The 22,414-nt window shown below is 47.2% G+C and overlaps 1 protein-coding gene across 4 annotated transcripts in view; it reads right to left on the reverse strand.

The window, feature by feature from the left end:
• Positions 1 to 22,414, reverse strand: part of ETV6 (ETS variant transcription factor 6) — a 251,284-nt gene that overhangs the window by 120,791 nt on the left and 108,079 nt on the right. The gene's annotated exons all lie outside the window — the stretch shown is intronic.

A 22,414-nucleotide genomic window follows, 5' to 3' on the forward strand; every position in this document is an offset into this window, starting at 1 on the left:
ATGTTCTGACTTGTTCCCCAGAAGGGAGCTGCTGGCCTGCTTGAGTTAATATCAGGTTTATTAGATGCCTCATAAAGGAAATAGGCAGGTGCTTCCTTGACTCATGATGGGTTTAATTCTCCCAGAGCCCTAGGGAGAAATTCCTTAGAAACGAAATCCCCTCTGGGGGAAAAAATTGGTGCCCCTTCAACATATAATGACAGAAACCATCACCCAAATCACCTATTGCCCAGCCACTCTGTGGTCCTGGCCACAAAGAATCTCACTGCAGAGGCTACCAAAGCCCAACTACTGCCCAGACCTGACCATGGAAAACTACCTTCCCTGCTCTGACTCCTGTGATCACTGAGTCATGAGATCTCCAGGGAAGAGGCTCATGAAATTATCAAATTATATAAATGTTCTTCCGAAGTCACAAGTGTTCTCTAGGGGTTTAAAATAAATGAGTGATTGTTGATTCTTTCTTCCAACTAAATAAATAACCTTTGGTAACCAAGGCTCCAGGAAGATAAACTCTTCTGTTGGCTGCCCGGACTCCAGATTTTGGGTGTTACTTTCAGAGATGAATCTAAGAGACATGAATCCCACCTTCTACATGTTGGGTGCTCCAGATCCCCGTGTCATCCTAGCTCTGGTGTCCGTGCGGATGGCACACTGCATATTTACTTGGCTATCGTTTTTGCCTGCCAATGTATTGTACTAGGGGCTCTCAGTATAGTTGGATGACTATTAGAACTGGGGGGAATTTGGGAATCTAGAAAGTAAGGACCTGCGAATAGAGTCAGAGCAGGGTCTGGAGGTCAGGGTTCCTGAGGCCAGGTCACACTCTCATTCTGCTGCAACACGTTCGCTGTGAAAGCCTGTTTAAACTTTGTACGAGTTTAGCTGAAATCCAAGCATTCTCTGAAGAGTCTTGGTTCACTCGGGGGTACCTGAGTGGTTAAGCAGACCATGTCACTGGTTATATGCACTGAAACTTCAGGAGCAGAACTCTGCAAGGAAGGGGAGCGTGCGTCCGTATTTCTTGATCTCTTCCCATCTGCCGTGAGGACCCACTTTCTCATGGGAACCCTAAGCTCTAAGTGCAGAGCTGTCAATGGCGCCATGTTGATCTGTCACCATGGAGATCACTCTGGTAACATACAAACCTGCCACCAGTCCAGACACACGAGTGTCTCATTCTGACTCCCAGAAGGATTACTCTACCCTCCCCCACTCGCACCAGTTTAAAGTTCGTCTCTGCTAGGATTTAGCTCTAAAGTGTTTGGGAGATTGACTTTTAAATGTCATCAGAAACATAAACACTCAGAGATAAGAAGTGAGGTAAGGAAAGGGTGTCTCGAGATTTTAACATAACCAAGTTTGCAGACAGCGACTGCTCCCTGGGTTGGAGTTACAGACCAGTTATTACATGACTTGCCAAAGAGCCCAAAGTAAAATGTGGCGGGGGTCGCCACTGGATCATGATCAGTAACACTTATCGATCATCGGCAAGGCACTGTTTACGCAGGATGTAGCCCATTTCTGTGAGCTGTGAAATGTTAAACATTACTAGGACGTAATCCCTACATTTTCGGAAACTGAGTTCTTTCCTATATGTGGCGGCTCGATGGCAATGCTGTCACAATCAGTCCCTGATGGAAAGACAAACAGACCGATGTTGGTCATCAGTTAAAGCCTGTCAGAATCACTCTGGGTCTGGTGCAAATGCCCTGGATTAGCCAGGAGGATGGAACAGAGCCCATTGCTTATTCTTTATTCACAGATGTCAAAAAAGCTTTTTTTCTCTAGTGTCAAAAAGTGCTACATTTGTGCCTGAGACCTCCATACCATTCTTTCTAGAAGGTCTATTTTAATTTCCCCTAAATCTTAAGGTTCTTAGTGGGCAGTTAAAGGGAGGCAGCGTTGGGGTCCCTCAAGTTGACAGTGACTAGATATGACCCTCTCTGTTGGGAATTCCCAGGAGTCACAGAAGGGAGGCTGGAACTGCCATGTTCAGGTTCAGAAGCTCAGGCTTCAAGCTGGGCCTGGACCACACAGAGACGTCAAGTTCTCTGGTTTCCTTTAAGATGGGCAGAGGCAACTCCAGCTCCAGAGAGGGTGAGGTAAACAAAGGAGGCGGAGCTTCCCTGCCCAGACCTGACCCTGACCCTGACCCTGACCCACTGCCTCGGTCACTTGGAGTCTCGATGGTCAGTGAAGCTGTTAAGGACGTGGGAAGACACTGTCAACTCCCAACGTCCAAGACGTGGGGGTCTACTTAGGGGTCTCAAGGCCCAGCAGATGCTGTTCCTTCTCCCCACAGCTGCCCACTGACACACTGCTGATCTGAAGAGCAGGCAAAATGAAAGAGAAGATGTCACTCAAAATAACTAATTAGCAACTTCCTTTTTAGAAAAAAAAAAAATGGGAATGGGAAGGAGACTGAATTTCATCCACCTGTCAAGTCATTCTGCTCCCTAAAGCACCTCTTCAGCCCCTGCAACTCCTCCGTTAATCTGATCTTCCCCTTAATGGACTGTCGCCTTGCGATGCTGCTGGGTAAGGAAACCATCCATGGAATCACGGGGTTGGGATGCAGGAGACGGCTCGCCAGCTCTTATCCCAAACCTGCCCTGCCTCCCTGCTGCTCATGTCCAAACCAATCAATCAATCAATCAATCAATCAATCACTTCCATGTCCCCGAACTTCCTCACCAGAGAAGCAAAAGAGCCTCTTAAAGTGCAGATCTGGTCGCTGCGTTTCAACAGTACTTTCTTTTTCTCCCTCTTAAGCCCAAATGGAGAATATAGAGTAATGAAGAAAGGGAGTGTTTTCAAAAGACCCCACTGGCAGGTAGAGGTCAAAGAAAGATTCAAATGAGAAGATCACATTTCTCTACAGGAGAAGTGAAGCCATTTCTCTCCTTCCTACAAACCCCAAATGACACCTACAGAGTGCTTTGCAACATCTGCCAAAAAATAGCATAGGACGGTGGGTCTTTTACAATTAGGTACCATCAAAATTGCATGTTTTTCTGGTAGAAGACAATATGAGAAAAAGAATGTGTATGTGTAGATAGATATGTAGGTAGATAGATAACTAGGTCAAGATAACTAGGTCACTTTGCTATCCAACAGAAATTGACAGAACATTGTAAATCAACTATAATAAAAAAATTTTAAAAAAAGTATCAGCCTTTAGCTTTGGGATATTAGGTTCCATTTGATGGTGTGAAAAAAAAAAAAACCTGCATGTTTTTCTCAGATTTTTCTCTAGGATATTATCTCTGTTTTAAATATAAGTGAATTTTAAAAAAATATTTTGGCCTTTATTGAAAAATTATTTTGAATGTCTGTATTCTTCAGGGAAGAAAAGTGAGATTAACAATGGGAAAGAGGAGGAGAAATCCTAGAGCTATTCTCATTAGAGTCAAATAATCAAAAAATAACACAACTTTGGGCTTAAACAATAGGGTACACACTAGAAGCTTACTTGTACAGAGAAAAGTTAATAAAATCAAACATAGAATCAAGACCAAAAAATGTACTTTCCGGAGTTCCCGTCGTGGCGCAGTGGTTAACGAACCCGACTAGGAACCATGAGGTTGCGGGTTTGGTCCCTGCCCTTGCTCAGTGGGTTAAAGTTCCGGCGTTGCCGTGAGCTGTGGTGTAGATTGCAGACGTGGCTCGGATCCCGCGTTGCTGTGGCTCTGGCGTAGGCCGGTGGCTATAGCTCCGATTCAACCCCTAGCCTGGGAACCTCCATGTGCCACGGGAGCGGCCCAAGGAAATAGCAAAAAAGACAAAAAAAAAATGTACTTTCCTTTTTGTTGTTGTTGTTGCCTTTTTTAGTGCCGTACCTGTGGCATATGGAGGTTCCCAGACTAGAGGTCGAATTGGAGCCACAGCCACGCTGGATCCAAGCCGCGTCTGCCAACTACACTGCAGCTCACAGCAATGCAGGATCCTTAACCCACTGAGCGAGGCCAGGGATGGAACCCGTGTCCTCATGGATGCTAGTCAGGTTCGTTAACCACTGAGCCACAACAGGAACGTCCCCCAAAAATACACTTTCTGTAAAAATTTAAAAGATGTCTTCGGATGGAAGTTTTTTAGATATTTATTTCTCTTGTAATTACCACTTACTGACACCATAGGAGCTCAGTGATCCCTGGTTTTGTTGAATGATTATCCAAGGTTTTGCTTTCTGAGATGAGTTCCTACCGTATTCATCTTTGTGTTCTCTAGCACTGAGCACAGTGGCTCTTCCAACCAATGGTTACTGAACAGAGCAAGATGTGAATTTTCTTCTGAAGAAGCCCAGACGGTCACCAACAATATTTCCAAGGAATTTCACAAGGAAAAGAAGGCAGTCTGACACTGGGCACTTTTTGTACCCACCTGAAACAGGACCAGCAGATTTCTGTCTTCTTTTGCAAGGCGTGGCCAGAGCTGGCCAGGGAGGTTCTAGGCCAACTTGGCCCCAGGATGAACCCAAACGGGTTCCTTTCCAGAGGCAAGGGGCAGGCCATGTTTGTTCAGTTTATGCCCAGGTATATTATCTTCCACAATGGAAAGCTGCAGGCTTTTCTGCCACTACCAGAGTGTGTTGACTTAGAGGTTCATTTTGTTTCTTTTTGAGGCCCCAGGACAGATTTGACGCCACTTCTAGGCACCGAGGTCAATTTCATAACAATGGACAACACAGATGAGATGCTCTGAAGAACACAGGTTCCCGAACAGACAGATCCACGTTCAAATTCTGGCTTGATCACCAATCAGCTCTGTATCCTGGATCAAACTGCTTAATGTTTCAAAGCCCTAGTTTCTGTATCTGAAAAGTGAAGACAAGATCGCCTACCTCTCAGACTTGTTGGGAGAAAAACACTAATGGGGCGATTTACTGAAGCACCTGTAACACACAGGACACACCCAGTAACACCAGCTGCCGTTTTCACTCAGTGCTCAACTTGGAGAACTGTGATCTTCTACATGGTATCTAATTTTTCCAGCCCTTGTATTTTGTCAAATCGAACATGGGTGCTGAGAAGATTGTTTGGAGGCAAAATTTTTAACAGTCCTTTATTCATACAAATAGGTAATTAGAGGAAGAATAATACGGCAGTCCTAAAATTGTGTATCAGCACGTAATGACCGCTCATTGGCAGGACCCAGTCAACATCATGGCCTTTATCCTGGAAGCCTATTTGGACAAGATGTCCACGATGGGAATGGCTTAAATAAATGACCATTTAGAGGAGGTTCCCTTGAGGCTCAGTGGGTTAAGTTTATGGTATTGTCACTGCTGTGGCTCTGGTTATAGCTGTGGTGCGGGTTCAATCCCTGGCCCGGAAACTTCCGCATGCTACCAGTGTGGCCACCAAAATAAAATAACCATTTGGAAACATGCAGAATATCCCTTGGAGCAGCTGGGAGAAGGTAAACCAAAATTCTGAGAGAAGTTCGCTTGAAGAAACTGCCGCGACCCTCGTCATTTTCAAGTCAGCATTCACTGAGAAACACCCCAAAACAAACTGCCACTGCTGACATATCTGGCAAGCACCATTCTTTTCCTGTTCACATCAGATACACTAATTAAAAATATCTAGCTTTTTGATGCAAGCTTCTTCATCAGACAAGCTGTCATACAGGGACTATTTCCTCCTTACTCTTCAGAATCAATCCTATGAGCAGCAGAAAAGGCTCTTAAAATTGATTAAACAATGTCAGAGTTGAACAGAACTTATTAAAGTCATAGAGTTTGACTTCCCCCAATTTTACGGATGAATAACTGAGGCTCATAAGGTTAAAGAGCTTACTCCCAGCCACAGAGCTATTGAGTAACAGCTGGGCTTGAACCCTGGCCTCCTGACCCTAAGTCCGAGATTCTTTCTGCTACACCATGTGGCCTCTCTAAACCTCACACTTCGTTTACTGCCCTCGCCCCAGAGCCCAAGCACCCTGCACACAGAGAAAACCTCCAATAAACATCTGCCAAACTGATCTCCGAATCCTATACTCCTGCTGTTTCAATCGAATACTGTATTTCAATCCCAATAGTGACTAAATAGCAAGAGCTATTTGGCCAAGGCTTTACAGGCACGTACAAAGTGCTTTGGAAGTCATAATCGAGTTTCCTCACCATACTGTGGAAAAGGCGCTGCTGTGCCCATTTTAGAGATGAGGAAACTGAGGCCGAGAGGTGAAGCCACTCGTCCCTGGTGACGATGCCAGTGGTACATAGTTAGAGCTGGCCCTTCGACATCCGATCCCCAAACCTGTGCCTTTTCTCCTCCCTTAGCTCAAGCCTAATTGATAGTGACCCCAAATGATAACTGCCATCATTGCTTCTCCTGGTCTGTTCCATTAAAAAAGAGAAGTTTAATTCATCAGGCATCTTCAAGTCCATTTAAAAAATGCGAGCTGTCTAAACTGCGTAAAATGATATGTTCAGGTATAAGAACATCGTCAGTCCAACACAGAGCCTTCTTTTCTTCAACAAACCAGACTTTGGACCCAGCTCCCCAGACCAGAAGAGCACTCATATTTACTGCCTGCATGATCTTAAAGGCCAGTCTGAGGAAATGGCTGCTGTTTCTTTTTCTTTTTTTTTTTTTCTAAGCCCATTGCCGAAGACATCTTCAATCATTGCTTTGTGTCCACCGGGGAAGGAAAGAGGTCCTTTCTGTGGGGCTTGGCAGCATGGGGCTCGTAACAGAACCTTCTCGGGCCTCCGTTGGGGTCAGGACTGGGCCAAGCCAGAAAGAAAGGCAGCGAGAGAGAGAGAGAGATGCGCCCGGCCTCCCTGCTGGTGGCTCCGGGGCTGTGAAGACAGAGACGGTGGCAGCTAATGGCGGGGGTGGGAGGACGGGAGATGAAGCAGGCTGCGAGGGAAGGTGTGGGGGACGGATCTAATCCCGCATACAGAAACCTGTCAGGATGGGATTTATTTTTGTTCTGTGAGGGAGTAGAATAGGGCTTTGCCTGCACGCTCAATAGCTGTTTTGAAGTGAACCCGGCTGGTATGTCTTTAATTTGTCATTTCATTATGAAACTGTTTCCCTTCCAAGAAGCCTTCAAGTCAGGAAGCTCTGTCTGCCCACACAGGAAATTCCTTTGCTTCAACTTCCCCAAAAAGGAAATTTCCCTCAGAAGTGAGCCCAGCATATGCCTTTGAGCAGAGCTGTTTCAAGAAACTTTGGCAGCTGAGTCCTGAAAACACCCCTGGCCTGCTGGCTGCTGCTGGGAGGCTGGGATAAACAGTGCGGTTCTCACTCTGGGGGTGGGGACCCCACCGACACGGACCCTGGCCCACCTCTGCCTCCCTCTTCCTTGTGCTCCTGAGCCCATGTGCCCCCCTGCCCACCCTGGGTCACACCAAGGGCTTGAATGCTCCAAGAGAGGCTTTCATCAAGAAAGGGGCATCTCCAAAAACTTGCCTGCCACACACACCAGCCCTGCAAGCTCCCATTCTTGTCCTCAATCCCCCCCCCCCACATTTGAGATTTCTGGTAGAAAGATTGCAGTATTCCAAACAAAGAGCGTGCACAAAAAATAAAACAGCCAATTATAGTTCCTAAAGCATGTATATTGCCAAATTACCTTCTATCAGGGGTGGTGGATTTTTTCCCCCACAAACTTTCCCGGTGAGGATTTTAAGTAAAACGTGCAGGGGGAGAAAAATATCCCAAACCACAGCCTTATAAAAATTAATCTCTCAGACATACTGTGAATGACTAAGTGGGTGAGAGCCCAGAGCAGCTGTGCTGAAGTGAATAATAATATATAATATTTTATGAAGCTTCCTAGTACAGAGGCATTAGCAGAAAACTGCCAGACTCCCAGTTAAGTTCTTAATTTTCCATTTCAAATCACTTCATTAAAAAAAAGAAAAAACAAAAAAAAGTTGAGAAAAAGAAATCTAAAGCACAAAAAGAGGGAGTGGTGCCGAACTTCAAACTGGATCGCAGGCAGTGGGACAAAGAGGCCGAGAGACGGAGGAGGAACGAAGGCAGCTCTGGATTTTCACCCTGGACTTAAGATGGAACTTGAATGGCAGAGCGATGGGGTCTGATCTTATTACACGATCCATGTGCCAAGACTCGGTAAGGGATACTGTTTACCAGGAAACAGAGTGATATTTAAGGGATAGCAAGAATCCTATAGCCCACAGAAATCTGAATATATTCACCCTGAGGTTTGGGGTTGTGGTGGATGGTTTCTATAGAGTGGATTTACGATCTTCTTTTAGGGAGTTATTCTGTTTTCCTAAAATTTATGAGGTTTTAACCACAGTTGGATCGCAGAGGGGGATCCAACACAATCTTTCGCGTTCTTCAAGAGAACGGGCTGGGGAATAGGTCTTTGGCTCAGCCTGGGAGGAAAGGTGTGGACTGGAGAGTCAGTCTGAGGGCCCTGCCCGGCCACCTACCCGCTCTGTGACGTGGGCCAAGTTCCTGAACCTCTTTAAACCTGACCTTTCATCAGGAAAGTAAGGATAATAAAACTCAGTTCATAGGTCTGTCGTAAGGACTAAATGATAGCACACATGTGAGAAGTGCCTCCCATAAGCACTCAATAAATGGAAGTTACGGCTCCATACGGAGAATGCCGAAGAATCTTTCTCTCCAATCAACACGCCCACTCCTCGCAGAAAGCCACCCATCCCTGCCAGCTCCCACCATTTCCACACAAGCCAGGATTTGCTGGATCACTTCCACTTGATTAACAGGTCCCGGGGGCTGAGCTTCCGTGCTTGCCCGCTTATATCGCTCACAAACGTCCTACCCTAATAAATCTATTTCTTACCAAAAAAAAAAAAAAAACACCCAACACAGGTCCCTTATACACGTGCAATCACACACTGAGTCATCCCTGAGGTAGACATTTTTGGTAAGAACAGCCGAGAGACCCAAGGATGCAGATGTCCACTCCCAGATTCGGCACTCTTCTCAAGAAAATGCGGATGGCTTACACATTCTCAAGCTGACAGCGAGCTAGAGACGTCCAACTTTGTTTGGCCAACACCGATTCTGGCAACATCTGGAGACCAACAGCCAGGCACAGCAAGTATCAGATTATTCGTCTTGGTCTCCCAGGTCCAAGCTCACAATGTTTTGTCTACATCAAGGGGTCTGGATTTTCCATCCAGTCTTATGTCTGTCTCCTCTCCATGGAGAAGGCCAGCCCCAAGCAAAATCGCGGAGTTTATTTCCAAGTCAGATCCCTCCCTTGACCTTCCATGCTGGCCATGGATCTGCCATTTCAAAAGATGCTAGAGATTTGATAAACCAATTTTCATTAAGATATCAGGGACTCAAGGTATTAATGATCTCTATCCAAGGTATTATCTGCTAGCATAACTATTTTTTAACTCCTTTAAAAAGGAGAGAAGATCCCATTGTGGCTCAGCAGTAATGAACCTGACTAGTATCCACGAGGATGCAGGTTCAAGCCCTGGCCTTGCTGAGTGGGTTAAGGATCTGGCATTGCCAAGAGCTGTGGTGTAAGTTGCAGATGCGGCTGGGATCCTGCATTGCTGTGGCTGTGGCGTAGGCTGGCAGCTGTAGCTCCGATTCAATGCCTAACTTAGAAACTTCCATACACCACAGGGGCAGCTCTAAAAATGCAAAAAAAAAAAAAAAAAAGGTAAAATTAGGTGGAAACAGTGCCTGGGAGTTCTCTTGTGGCTCAGCAGGTTCAGGCTCTGGCATTGACACTGCTGTGGCTTGGGTCATTGCTCTGGTGAGTGTTTGATCCCGGGAACTTGCACATGTCATGGGATGAGGTCATGGAAAAAAAAAAGAAAGAAAGAAAGAAAAAGAAGCGATGCCTGAGCCAAAAGGAATATATCTTAGGAGAATTTCAGGCACCATGGTAGTTCATCATGGAGATATTCAAGTTCAGGGTTCTCTTGTATCACTGCAACTGGGTGACCACACACTGCTGAAGCACAACACGGACCCTTTTCACAGACAACTATAAGCCCTCTGTTCGGGACCCAGGGTAGTGCTGTCTGGACAATCAAAGTTTAGAAGCCAGCCACTTTCTGAATCTCAATACTCCTTCAGCAAACAAAGAAGCACCAGATGAGAGATGGCTACACAGCCGGGTGCACAATGCCAAGGCCACAATACCCAGCTATATTTCTTCAACTTTGTTCCCTGGGTCACTCGGGGTGACAGGAGTCATCCCCAAAGCTCCCTGAGACAGATATCTAGAGGAGTAGCTAGGAGACAGTCTGAATGAACACCCCCCCCCAACACCACACACACACACACACACAGAAGACAGTCCAAACCAATCTCCCCAACATGACACGGACACACACAGACACACATACGGAGAGAGTCTGAACAAAACCCCCCACCCCATCACAGACACACACATACACACACACATATACACACAGAGACAGTCCAAACCAACCCCCCCCCCAATACCACACACACACATGCACCCATTTTGGATTTATTTAAAGTAAAATTTTTCTTCACCGAAGACTCAAAGAGAAACATTTTTTTTTTCCTTTTCTAAGATCCAAACACATTTTACGTCTGTTTAGGTTCCTCTCTGCAGGATCAGGGAACTCAAGGCGCTTTTTTTTTTTTTTTTTGGTCTTTTTGCTATTTCTTTGGGCCGCTTCTGCGGCATATGGAGGTTCCCAGGCTAGGGGTCTAATCGGAGCTGTAGCCACCGGCCTACGCCAGAGCCACAGCAACGCGGGATCTGAGCCGCGTCTGCGACCCACACCACAGCTCACGGCAACGCCGGAACTTTAACCCACTGAGCGAGGGCAGGGACTGAACCCGCAACCTCATGGTTCCTAGTCAGGTTCGTTAACCACTGCGCCACGACGGGAACTCCTCAAGGCGCTTTAAAAGGACATGTGTGACCCACGATTCTCAAGTGGGGGAGGTCTCTCTCTCAGGGAATGGCTATTGCTGCGTCCTAAAAGACCTTTACTGAAAACCCCAGGTATCTGGGTGAAGAGCTGAATCACGGCCAGACGGTCAGACCAGCAAGAGCCCCCCCACCAAGCACTGGGCGGCATCATCAACAGGGGAATATGAACTGTCTGTCTGTCCGGGGCGGGGATTTCGTGAGGCGGCTTCACCCCCACGTCACAGGAGAAGTGAAAAAGAGTAAGTGGGGGAGGTCAGGGCTATGAGAACCCCGGTGTGCAAGGAATCAGAATGAAAAAGCCAAGGGGCCACCGGGCTGCCATCGAAGAGGCCAACAGGCCCCAAACACATCAACCTTCTGAGCCATCGGAACAACAGGTCTGGGAACCTGCCCTGGCAGAGGGCTGCTTCCCGAAGTCAGGCTCACGAGGAGGAAGCCGAATTTCACTTCCTCAAGAGCACTGGCACCGAATCACTGGCTCATGATTTGTTTCCCTACAAACAGTTCCTGAGGTTGGCGACCCAAGAGCTCCTCGGGAGGCAAAACATCACCCCTCATCAGCTTTGTTCACGCATCACTGCTGCTTTGGGCAAGTCTTTCCTCCCTAACTTGACACCCCCCTTTCCGCAGCCGGTGGCAAGGACGAGATGGTTCGAGTAACTGGTTCCAGGCCTCTGCTGAGAAGGAGCTTCTTGGGTGTGAGTTCTCAGGCCCAGGGCACGGAATAAGTGTCTCGGATTCTACCTGCTGGCTGGGCTGGATGGAAATGTGCTGAGAAGCTCAGCCTCAAAGCTTTCACTTTAGAAGCTGAAAGCCTTCATTCCCTTGCCAACGGGGCTTTTTTCTCTCCCCTGCCCCCCATCATTCATTAATGCAGTATGAATTGTGCATGGGCTACGGGGCTGGCTGGAGGAGGGGAGTGTGGCCTCTTCATGCAGATCAGCCGGCTCTGTCAAGCCTGAAACCCCAGTGGACACCACCTCGAGAGGGAGCGAAATACACACTGTCATTTGTACAGGTTACAGGAAAGGCAAACATGCCCCAAGCTGCAGAGGGGATTCCCACAAATCATGCACTTGGGGTCAAGGAGGTAGTTACCAGAAGTTACACCTGTGCCTTAATGCCCTGGGCAAAGGGCCAAACTCACAGATGACTCTCAGGCCAGATGGGGTAGAGGGTGGGGGTGGCATGGAGAACAGGGGAGCAGGCCTGCGGTTTGGCTATGGGGTCCTGGGAACCAGGGTCCGATGCCAGGGGCTGAGGCTGCCTTCGGGAGACCAGCAAGGCCAGGAGCTGGCTCTAGTTCCCAGCCCACAAAAGCATGCACCATGTCTCCTGGGCAGCACAGGGAAGCATCCAACAGCATCCGGTCGGGGGCTGAATTTCCAGTCTTTCCCTGCAGGAGGGCAGCCTCACAAACAATCACAGCAAAAGTCGGGGACAATTTCCCGCGGCATTAAAATACCACCATCTGCGCCAAAATGTGATGCTGAGTGCTAGAAATCAAGGGAATAACCATTATCCTTAGCACTGAGAGATAATGCTCCACTGCTGACAGGCCTTATATTTCTCTTCTGGAATTAGAGAGCAGTAAGTAAACTGTCTGAGCTGGGAAGAGTCTGGGGAATCATACACTCAGGCTACTTGGCTTTCCAGCCAAGGAAACTACAACCTTGGGAGGAAGACTGAGGTGTCAGAGAGGACCCGACCCTCTACTGACCCCAGACAAGGCCACCCCTGCTCCACGGCCCTGTGGCAGGTGTTCCTGGCACATAGGTCATGCGGGTCAACTGAGGCACCAACGCGGCAAACGATTTTTCCCAAGCAGGTCGGATCGACAGGAAGTGAAATGCTTTGCTCTGTGGACCCGACAATACGAGCACATCATCGTTCCCACCGTTTCATGTCAATCTGGGAGGCAGATAATCGTCTCATTTAAAAAGATGGGACCTCGTCAACAACGGGAACCTCTTTTTACTCATTTTATCTTGTCTCTTAAAACTCCTGCTTTTATACAGAAACCTGAAAATAAGTTGCAGAGGTGAGTCTACAAGGAAGATTGAATTTGAAAATTTATCTTCCTCTAAATTCAAAAGATAATTTAGGGTAGGTCTCTGGTTTTACTCCTTTGGCCTTTCTGGTTTGTAGTGTTCTTAAGTTTTGCTTGTATTAAAACAGAAATCAACCTGTTAGCTTGGGTTTTCTCCTTCTAACAAACGGCTAGAGGGAGACGACGGTCATAAATTTCTAACGCCTTTAAGAAGCAACATGAGGAGTTCCTGTCGTGGTGCAGTGGAAACGAATCCGCCTAGGAACCATGAGGTTGCAGGTTCGACCCCTGGCCTTGCTCAGTGGGTTAAGGATCCGGCGTTGCCATCAGCTGTGATGTAGGTCGCAGACACGGCTCGGATCTGACATTGCTGTGGCTGTGGCATAGGCCCTTGGCTACAGCTTCGATTAGACCCCTAGCCTGGGAACCTCCATATACCACCGGTGCAGCCTTAAGGGAAAAAAAAAAAAATGAAGCAACATAAAGTAAAAAAAAAAAAATTCTGGGTTATGGAATTTGATCTGGATTCAAATTGTGGCTTCTCTGCTTTCTCTGTGTGTGACTCTGGCAACTGACTTACCACTCTGAGCCTGAAGTATAAACCAAACAGAACGTCTACCTTGCAGCATTAGTGATTATTCAGAATAATAAACATATAAAGTTCCTGGCACTGAGAAAGTCCTCAATAAACAGCAGTGACAATGATTTCTTTTTCTTTTTCTTTTTTTCTTTTTAGGGTCGTACCTATGGCATATGGAAGTTCTCAGGCTAGGGGTTGAATTGAAGCTGCAGCTGCTGGCCTATGCCACAGCCACACCAGATCTGAGCCACATCTGTGATCTACGCGGAAACTTGAGGAAATGCCAAATCCCTAACACACTGAGCGAGGCCAGGGATCAAACCTGCAACCCCATGGAGACTACGTCAGGCTCTTAAACCACCGAACCACAATGGGAACTCCATGACAAGATTTTTTATTCCACACATTATCACAACCAAGATTCTCGGGAGTGACAACTTTTACGCAGAGGACCTCAGAATTATTCCTAAGTAGAAGCAAAGCTTCCGTGAACTAGAAGGTGGGGTATAATGACCAAAAAAGAAACCAACCTGCAAAGGTAAGCCACTCTTAGAAAACAAATGGATAATTAAACTGTTACTTCTAAAGAGGAGCTTCAGAAATGCCTGACAGCCCTGTAATATTTCTTCAGATAGCACTACGGGACACCCCTCATCACCTAGGAACCTTTTTAGAACAAGTGATTGTTACCTATCCCCTTGCAAACGTTCGCCCTCCTCTTTAAAGCGCACCACCTCAGTGCCCCCACCCCAGAGTAGAGAACTCAGCCCTGGCTGCACTGATGAGACAAAGTGTTGCCTGCACAGCCCTGCACGGGTTAGAGATTTCCTCCCAGGCATCTGATCTGCATCCACCACACCCCCCAGAGCTCTTTATCCAGCATCCACATCTGCAGTCTGCATTGCGATTACTGAAATCTTAGCGCCCCATCTGAGGCTATTTCCATCCAAGATCTAGAGGAAACAAAAATAGGGAGTAATTTCTGAAGAATGGGGTTGAGTCCACCTACCCAAGATGGAAGCAGTCAAAATCGGGGCAGGGTGACTAATTATTCTTGGGAATTTACAGTCAGCATGTGGCCAGAGGCAGGAATTGTTTCAATCTCTCAAATCCTGCCCCACCTCATTTCAGAAGAGACCAGAAAGTACCGCGCCCCACCCCCTATCACACATGGATGGTCAAGGCAACAGAATGAGAATCCTCTGATGGCAACAGTGAAATTAGCAACCCCCGAAAATCGTTGGTACCATTTACCTCTGGAAACAGTAAAGATGAAGCGCGCAGAGGCGGTCCTGTCAGAAACTCCAAGAGTCTGAGCGACGTGCAACTCAGGCCTGGAGCAAATGGGAGGAACTATTTGAGAATGGGCATTTGATCCAATTTGTATAGACTCAGCCCCATCAATATGCTCCGTGATAATGAAGAAGAGGTGTGTGTGTGTGGAGGGGGGGCTGGGGGGGGAGGGAATCCCAGGAAAGCTCAGTTCCAGCCACCATCATGTGGCATCTTGGTCACACCAGCCAGCGAGTGTTCTGCAGACCTAAGTCAGGCTGCCCATAGAACTAACGGTCAGAGTGCCCTCAATCTGCAGAACCCTGATACCCCGGGAGAAAGACCACGGCAGTCCTGATGGTGGGGGAAATCCAAGCGAAGACAGGAGAGCGGATACAGACGACGTGGACATATTTCTTATTTCCTGTTGTTCAAGTCTATTCATAGAAGGGACTGGTTCCTACCAGCTTTTCTTCTTAAATGGCTCTCTCGCTTCATCTGTCATAAACTTCCAGTACTGGCTTGGAATGGAGCCGGGCATCTCCAGGCTCATGTAAAGAACCCACAGCACCAGGGAGGGGGACAAGCCATTGCCAGTGGCTTCCAGATGTCCAGAATTCCAAGGAACATGAGGGCCCCTTCCCCCAGCCCCCTACCCCCAACAGCATGAGAGCCACTTTGTCAGAGACTTTGCCAGAGCAACGGCCTTAAATGCACACGGCATGAAATGCGAAGTGAAAGAAGAGGTCAATAGACCTCTGGTTATATAGTTGTTTCTTTCTTTTTTTTTTTTTTTAAAGACATCTATAAATAGCTGCATTTATTGAAGCTGCTTCCTTATCAGGAAGCATGAAGCTAGGAATTAACGTCTGCCTGCATCGGAAATTCCTGCAGACAGCAAACCCAAAAAGGAAATTTCCCTTCCAAAGCATCCTGGCTGCTCTGTTGTGGCCTGTTTTTTCTCTTCAAGCTCTTTGAAGCAGCTACCCAGGGCCCTGTGCAGCTGGAAAAGCCGAAAGCCTTCAAGCATTTGAAAGTAAAATGGGAAGGCCCCCAAAGGAAGGCTTGAGGGGAACAAAAGAGAAAATGCTGGTGGCTGGCCACCTTTGTGAGAAGTCATGACTGCTGTGTCAAGATATGGAGAGTGAAGTCCCCTTCCTCGTGTCCTTGCCTCAACTCTGCTGGCGATGTCACAGCAGGTCACAGGCAGCCCTGCGAGGCGAGGCCATTTTTTGGGGGGGAGGGCCCTGATAATGGCCGAAGATGGGTAGGGTTTTCCGGGTCTGAGGAGGAGGGTGGGGGTGGGCAAAGAAGGAGAGGATAGATTCAGCAAGGCCAGGGAAGACGACGGTTCCAGACAGAGGCAGAGACTCCGTGTGGAGGGTGAAGGCCCCAGGACGGAATGCCCTAGAGCAGAACCAAGCTCCCGGAAAACAGAGGCAGAAAATAAACCTTATTTCCACTGTGACTTAGAAAAATCATTCTCAAGACATCTAGACAGAACTCCAGGCCCCTCCTTTAATGAAACAAGCAAGTATATCCACAATGCCCTTAGCCCTTGAAAGCAAAGATGTACCCCCTAAACAGGCGATTCACCAGCTGTGGAAACTGACATAAAGCCCTTGTGGGCCCTCACTGCCATTCACCAGGCACTGTGCTAAGTGCCACCCATAAATTAGTTCTGAAACTTACAAGGAACCCTCATCAACTATATTTCAATTAAAAATTCAAAAAACACAGGAGATCCCACTGTGGCTCAGAGGGACATGACATCCTCACGCAGTCTCCATGAGGATGCGGGTTCGATCCCTGGCCTCGCTCAGTGGGTTAAGGATCTGGTGTTGCCATGAGCTGTGGTGTAGGCCTCAGCTGCAGCTCTGATTCGATCCCCAGCCTGGGACCTTCCATGTGCTGCAGGTGTGGCTGTCAAAAGAAAAAAAAATTAAAAATTAAAAAAAACACTCAAAACCAAACAAAACCAAAAAAATTGCTAAGAGTAGATCTTGAAAGTTCTTGTCACAAGAGAAAAACTTGTAACTCTATGATGAAGGCTCTTAACTAGATTTACTACAATGATCATTTCATGATATATACATATCATCACATTGTACATCTGACATTATTACATTTTAATTATATTTCAAACATTTTCTCCTGGATTTTTATAATCATATTGTGATTATCTAAGAGGATATCCTTGTTCTTAGAAAAACATAAGAAATATTTATGGATAAATGTTTAAAAAAAAAAAAAAAACCCTCATCAGGAGTAGGTGTATTATGAAACCTGAGTCTCTGAAGGGGAACTCGGCTCTCTAACAGAGGCAGCCCCGGGATGCAGACCCACTCAGGTTCTTCCTACTGCTGGGTGTTTTCAACTGGAAACTCCAGAAGAGCAGCAGGCCCTGGTCCCCGGTCATGCCTGGGTAAGCCCTTTGCGGCCAGCACGGCCCTGATTGCAGAGCTACCCTGGTCTTTAACCTGAGCTCACAAGAGTGAAGCGGGTGAGCGGGAGAAACAGGGAGCAAACCCAGCCTGGTTCTTCTATGGCCACATGCTCTTGCTCCTTCCACAGGAAGCCTGCCTGCTGGAGGATCAGCACTGATGAACGGTCAAGTGTAAGTGCATCACTGGAGCCCTGCACCCACCCCTGCACCCCCGGCTGCCCAGATGCCAGCAGTTGGCAGGGCCTCTATTTTCAAGTTCATGAGACTCTGCCATTGAGAGAGCTTAATGGTGGAGTTCCCTGGTGGCCTAGCAGCTAAGGATTTGGAGTTGTCATGCTGCGGCTCGGGTCATGCTAGAGCACAGGTTCGATCCCCGACCCAAGAACCTCCGAATGCCACCAGCACAGCCAAAAATAAGGAAAAAGAAAGCTAAATGGTGACTTCTGAAACAGCATCAGATTCTTCAAGTGCCATGTGAACATGGACGATTCAGCGTAACTCTGTGAGCCATGATCACCTCACCCACAAAAGAGGATGAGTAACGCCTCCTTCAAGAACTGCTGCACGATTAAATGCGACCATATAGACAAATGTATTCTGTTACTTATAAGAATATAAAACACCAACTATGAGTATACTTAATTCCCACTTTTTGCCTCTTCCTAGGCACTACATCTCTTCTCACTCTCCCAGCTCTGACAGAGCTCGGCTTGTCACGTGACTGTCTTTAAACTCAGTTACTCTGCTGAGAGTGCAAAATTGCCAAGTGGGTGAGCAGCGAGGTAACGTTTCCAAAGGCAGGCATTAAATGAAATTATTAAACACACACAAGTAGGAGTAGTAATGTTAGAATTCTGAGAGATTTGCAAGAAAACGAAGGAGCGCTGAGGGACTATTTCTGGTGTTCTGACTCTAGAAAACTCTGAGCGGCTATTACGGCTATTTATTAACCCACAACCTCATAAACCGTAACCCTATTAAATGTGATGAATGAGTCCTGGGTTCCAATTTTTAAATACCAATTCACAGGAATTTTAGAGGACCGAACAGGCACCACAGAATACAAAGGCTTTGGGCAAATGGCATAATGTCAGCCTGCGATTAGAAGCAATTGTGTCGACTAAATGTGAAATGATTAAGAGGAATTTAATAAAGAAAAGGCATTTAGTGAATTAAATTCTGTCCCATACATCTGAAATATACTCATTGTGATCATACGGGCAACCCTGGGCATCATAATTGGAGGCTATGCCCCCTTGGCACCACCATGAATTTAGAAAAAGTGGTCCCTGGGCAGCTAAACTAGAGAAAGTCTCTCCTTCATACCATGAGGGTTCAGTGAGGCCCTTCACTGCTCAGAGAATCAAGAGGCATCTTGGCCAGGTGCTCTTGGGGTCTAGGCTCCTGGGTTTTTCCAGGTCTGATAAAAAGGTTCATGTTCCCTTTAAAGAATGGAATTTTTCGTTTTCACCTGCTAGCTATCATTATTGTATTTTGGCTCTTCTATCCTTCAAGCTTAAAGACAAAAAAATTAGTACCCTATATGGAAAAAGGGGGGGAAAAAAGACCTTTCTATCTTCTCAATAAGCATACTTAATGTTTGCTCTCCTCCCAGGGAGTCCAGGGAACAGTCGAGGCCCCCTGGAGAGACGTGAGGAGGACAGACCAGGATGGGTCAGGGTTGGCCCTTCTCTCCTTGGCTCTCTTCAGCCCCAAATGCCCCTGCCTGTCCCTTTCAAGTCCTCTAGAATGATCACTTAATGCTTTGCTTCATTTATCACTTTTTTAAATCACAAGCGAGTCAGAGCAAAGGGCATTACTTTCTGCTTCTCCGTAGCTTACAAACTCATCATGCCTGTCTCTTGAGTTTGGGTAGAGCCCTGGCTTTTCAGAACAAAACAGTGAGAAACTCACAGGCCTGAGAACCTTAAATACGACAATCCCCACCTTTCCCCCTAACCAGGAAAGGATATGTATGGACTTAAGAATGAAAGGAGAACAAGGAAGAGTTAAGAGAGAAAGGGTTCATCTGCAGATCAATAAGGATAAAGGGTGAAAAGAAGCTACTCTGAGGCATATCAGTCTGGTGAGTTTCTCTTTAAAACAAGCAGCTAAAAATGCTTTCAACCTAGCAATACCATAAATGTCCTGCTGCTGTCTTGGCTTTCAGATGCTTCCCTGTACTTTCCATGAGCATTCCACTGGGAATTGTCTGGAATCCCAGATTAAAACAGCAATAACCCAATTCCCTTGTTAGCTTATTTATTTTCTTTTAGGTTTGGAAACCCAGCTGGGATGCATCCTCCAGTGTACGGCACAGCCTCAACCGTCCTGGGGGCTCCGGGAGATGTTTCTCAAACAGCACGACGGGCAGCAGCGTCCTGGAACAGGAGAGGGAGGAGGGCGGCACAGCCTCCCGTGGAAAGCCCCCGCTGAGGACAAACAGCAAGAGCCTGGGAACCTCCACTTCTCAGAGGATTCATTCCAGATGTGGGAACCACTGGTGTCACAACAGGGCTGATGCAGATTCCAAGGCAGTCTCTAAAGCCAGGCTGCCCGGGCAAAATCATCATTCAAATCATCGTTTGCCAGAGCATGGCATTCAGGCAAAATCATTACCCTGACCAGAATCCATAATCTAACAACTAATTATGTTTAAGGCTGGCAGTAATGCGCTCCAGTTCTCTATCTGATCATTCTCTATGTGGGTATCCATCTCTTGGTCCACCCGTCCATCCATCCACCCATCCATCCATCCATCCATCCATCCAAGGGAAGTATGCCAACTATGCAACAATTGATACACCAATTAGAATAGATTCCAGCCAGAAACCAATCCTCTAGCCACATCAGCGAATACTGGCTACGTGTCGATCCTGCATGCATTCATCCATCCAAAAAGTGCATATTAAACACATGTACACTGTGGCCTAATAGAGAAAAGCCTGGCCTCTGGAATCAGACAGAACCGAGTCTGAATCCTGACTCTATCTCTTACAGACTGGGGGACCTTGGCAGGTTACTTAAATTCTCTCAGCCCTAAATTCCTCATGTGTGACCCGCCTATAAAAAGAATACCTTCAAGTATTGTTGTGAGAATTGAACCACCCAGAGAACGCTACCCCAAACTCTACAATAATCTACGTGGGAAAAGGCTCTGAAAGAGAATGGATGTGTGTAGATGTAAAACTGAATCACTTGGTTGTACGGCACAAGTGATCACCACTGTGTAAATCAACTATATGCCAATAAAACTTTAAAAATAAAAAATGAAATAAAATAATGTACACAAAGACCTTATCACACAGGGTCTGGTACAGAGTCATCTCACAATAAACAGTAGCTATTCTGATCGTGTGTGAGGCACACGGCAAGGTCCGGCAAAACAGTGGTACACAGCACAGCTGTGACTCCAGGAGGAAACGGTCTCCTCAAGGAAAAAAAAAAAAAATTAAAGTCTTGGTGTGGAAGAAACAGTTCCATGTAGGGAAAATGATGTCTTAGGTTAGAGCACAAGATTTTCAAGCGACAGGGGCTGTTAAACATCCTCTTGTCCAACCACGATTTTGTGTGGTAGGAAAACTGAGGATTATGATGACTGACTCACAGTCAAACAGCTAGTCGAACAGCAGAACTAGTTAAGAATTAAGATCTCCTGACGGCCACAAGTTGGCTGTGTTTGTTAGTTCATTTTACCACGATTAATTTTTTATGGCGAAGCCGTCCTATGGGAAATAGCTTACATACGTAAAGACATCCAAAGGCGAAATGGAGTTAGGATCTTCTGGGGGGGGGGGGCCGGTATCAAAGTATAGGAATAAAAAGCGATGAAAGCAAGCTCAGCCTATTTGGGACAGATGTTTTTTTTTCTCTCTCTCTCTTTTTATGGAGACTTCAAGCTCCGTAAGGGCAAGGAGTTGGGTCTGCTTTGTTCATTTCTGTATCCTAGCCTCCAGAAGGACGTCTGGAACAACTCAGGTGATCAGTGACTGTTTGTTGAATGAATAAATGAATGAGATTAGGTAGCAGGAGTGCTTTGTCTGCATGACCTGTCCTGAAGTGAACTGTCTGACGTGAAAATACTGGTCACAGGACAGCTTCTGGAGGCAAAGAGGTTCCTATGTGGCTGTGGTCTCTTTCCCAGTCTGTCTGCTCCAATGGTGCCACAAGCCTCAAGCTCACCGAGGACAACCATACCTGCGGTCACGACCCTGCCATTTTCACAGCCCCAATGCTCATGGTAGAGAAGATGGTAGACAGAAGCTGGGATGTGCTGATGTAGCAGCTACCAACTCTGTAAATACCGATGGACCCAGCAAAGTGGGGGAGGGGAAGGGTTCTCATGGCCTCAACTCTCTGCAAAAATCCCAGCCAGCATCCTGGGAATACACCAGCAATGGGCCCCCAGGACCTCTCAGGCCCACAGGCATCTGCCTCACTGAATTAGCACAGAGACAGAGAAAAGCAAAGCCTGAAGACCCTGCCTCTTGTTGTTCCCCAGTTTCAGCAAGCAACCTTCTGGTTTGGGGGGGAACGCAGGGTGCGTGGTGGGGTGGGTAGGAGCAGAGTAAGCCCAGGAGCAGGATCATGCCAAAAAGAGATGGCGAGTACAGCCAGGCCACCATTCAACAGTTGCGAGGAATCGACTAATGAAGGGCCAAGGTGACCCCCAGGGTTCTCCATAACCTAGCCTTCTGCCCTGAGGATAACAGTCCAGCCACAGAACTTGGCATTTTCTTGGCCACGGCAACCAGGTGGGACTCAGGTGATTCATTCTCTGCAGCTGCGCCCCGCACGCTGCATCCCCTGGGCTGGGTGGCAGCTCAGGAAAGAAAGACAAAAAGGAAAGGACAGGCGGGGGCAAGGGCTTTGGACCTTGGGACCCCAATGCCCTGCCCAGCTATAGCTAAGGGGAGGGGGCAGAGGAAGGGGCAGAGATAACCTGGGAGAGAGAGATGGAAATACTACAAAGTGACTGAAACTGGGTAGGCAACGCAGACACAAGAGAGGGGGTGGAGAAGAAAGGCGGGGAGGAGAAAGGCCCTGCGTGGCCACAAAACGAAGGAACAGGGCAGCCCGCAGGGAAGAGGAGGGGCGGCCCTGTAAAGGAAGGGCGAGCACAGGGCAAAAAGCAAAGCGGGGATGAGTCTGAGCCAGAAAATGGTGCAGAATTCAGGGG

This window comes from Phacochoerus africanus, chromosome 7, assembly GCF_016906955.1.
Source record: "Phacochoerus africanus isolate WHEZ1 chromosome 7, ROS_Pafr_v1, whole genome shotgun sequence".
Lineage (NCBI taxonomy): Eukaryota > Metazoa > Chordata > Mammalia > Artiodactyla > Suidae > Phacochoerus > Phacochoerus africanus.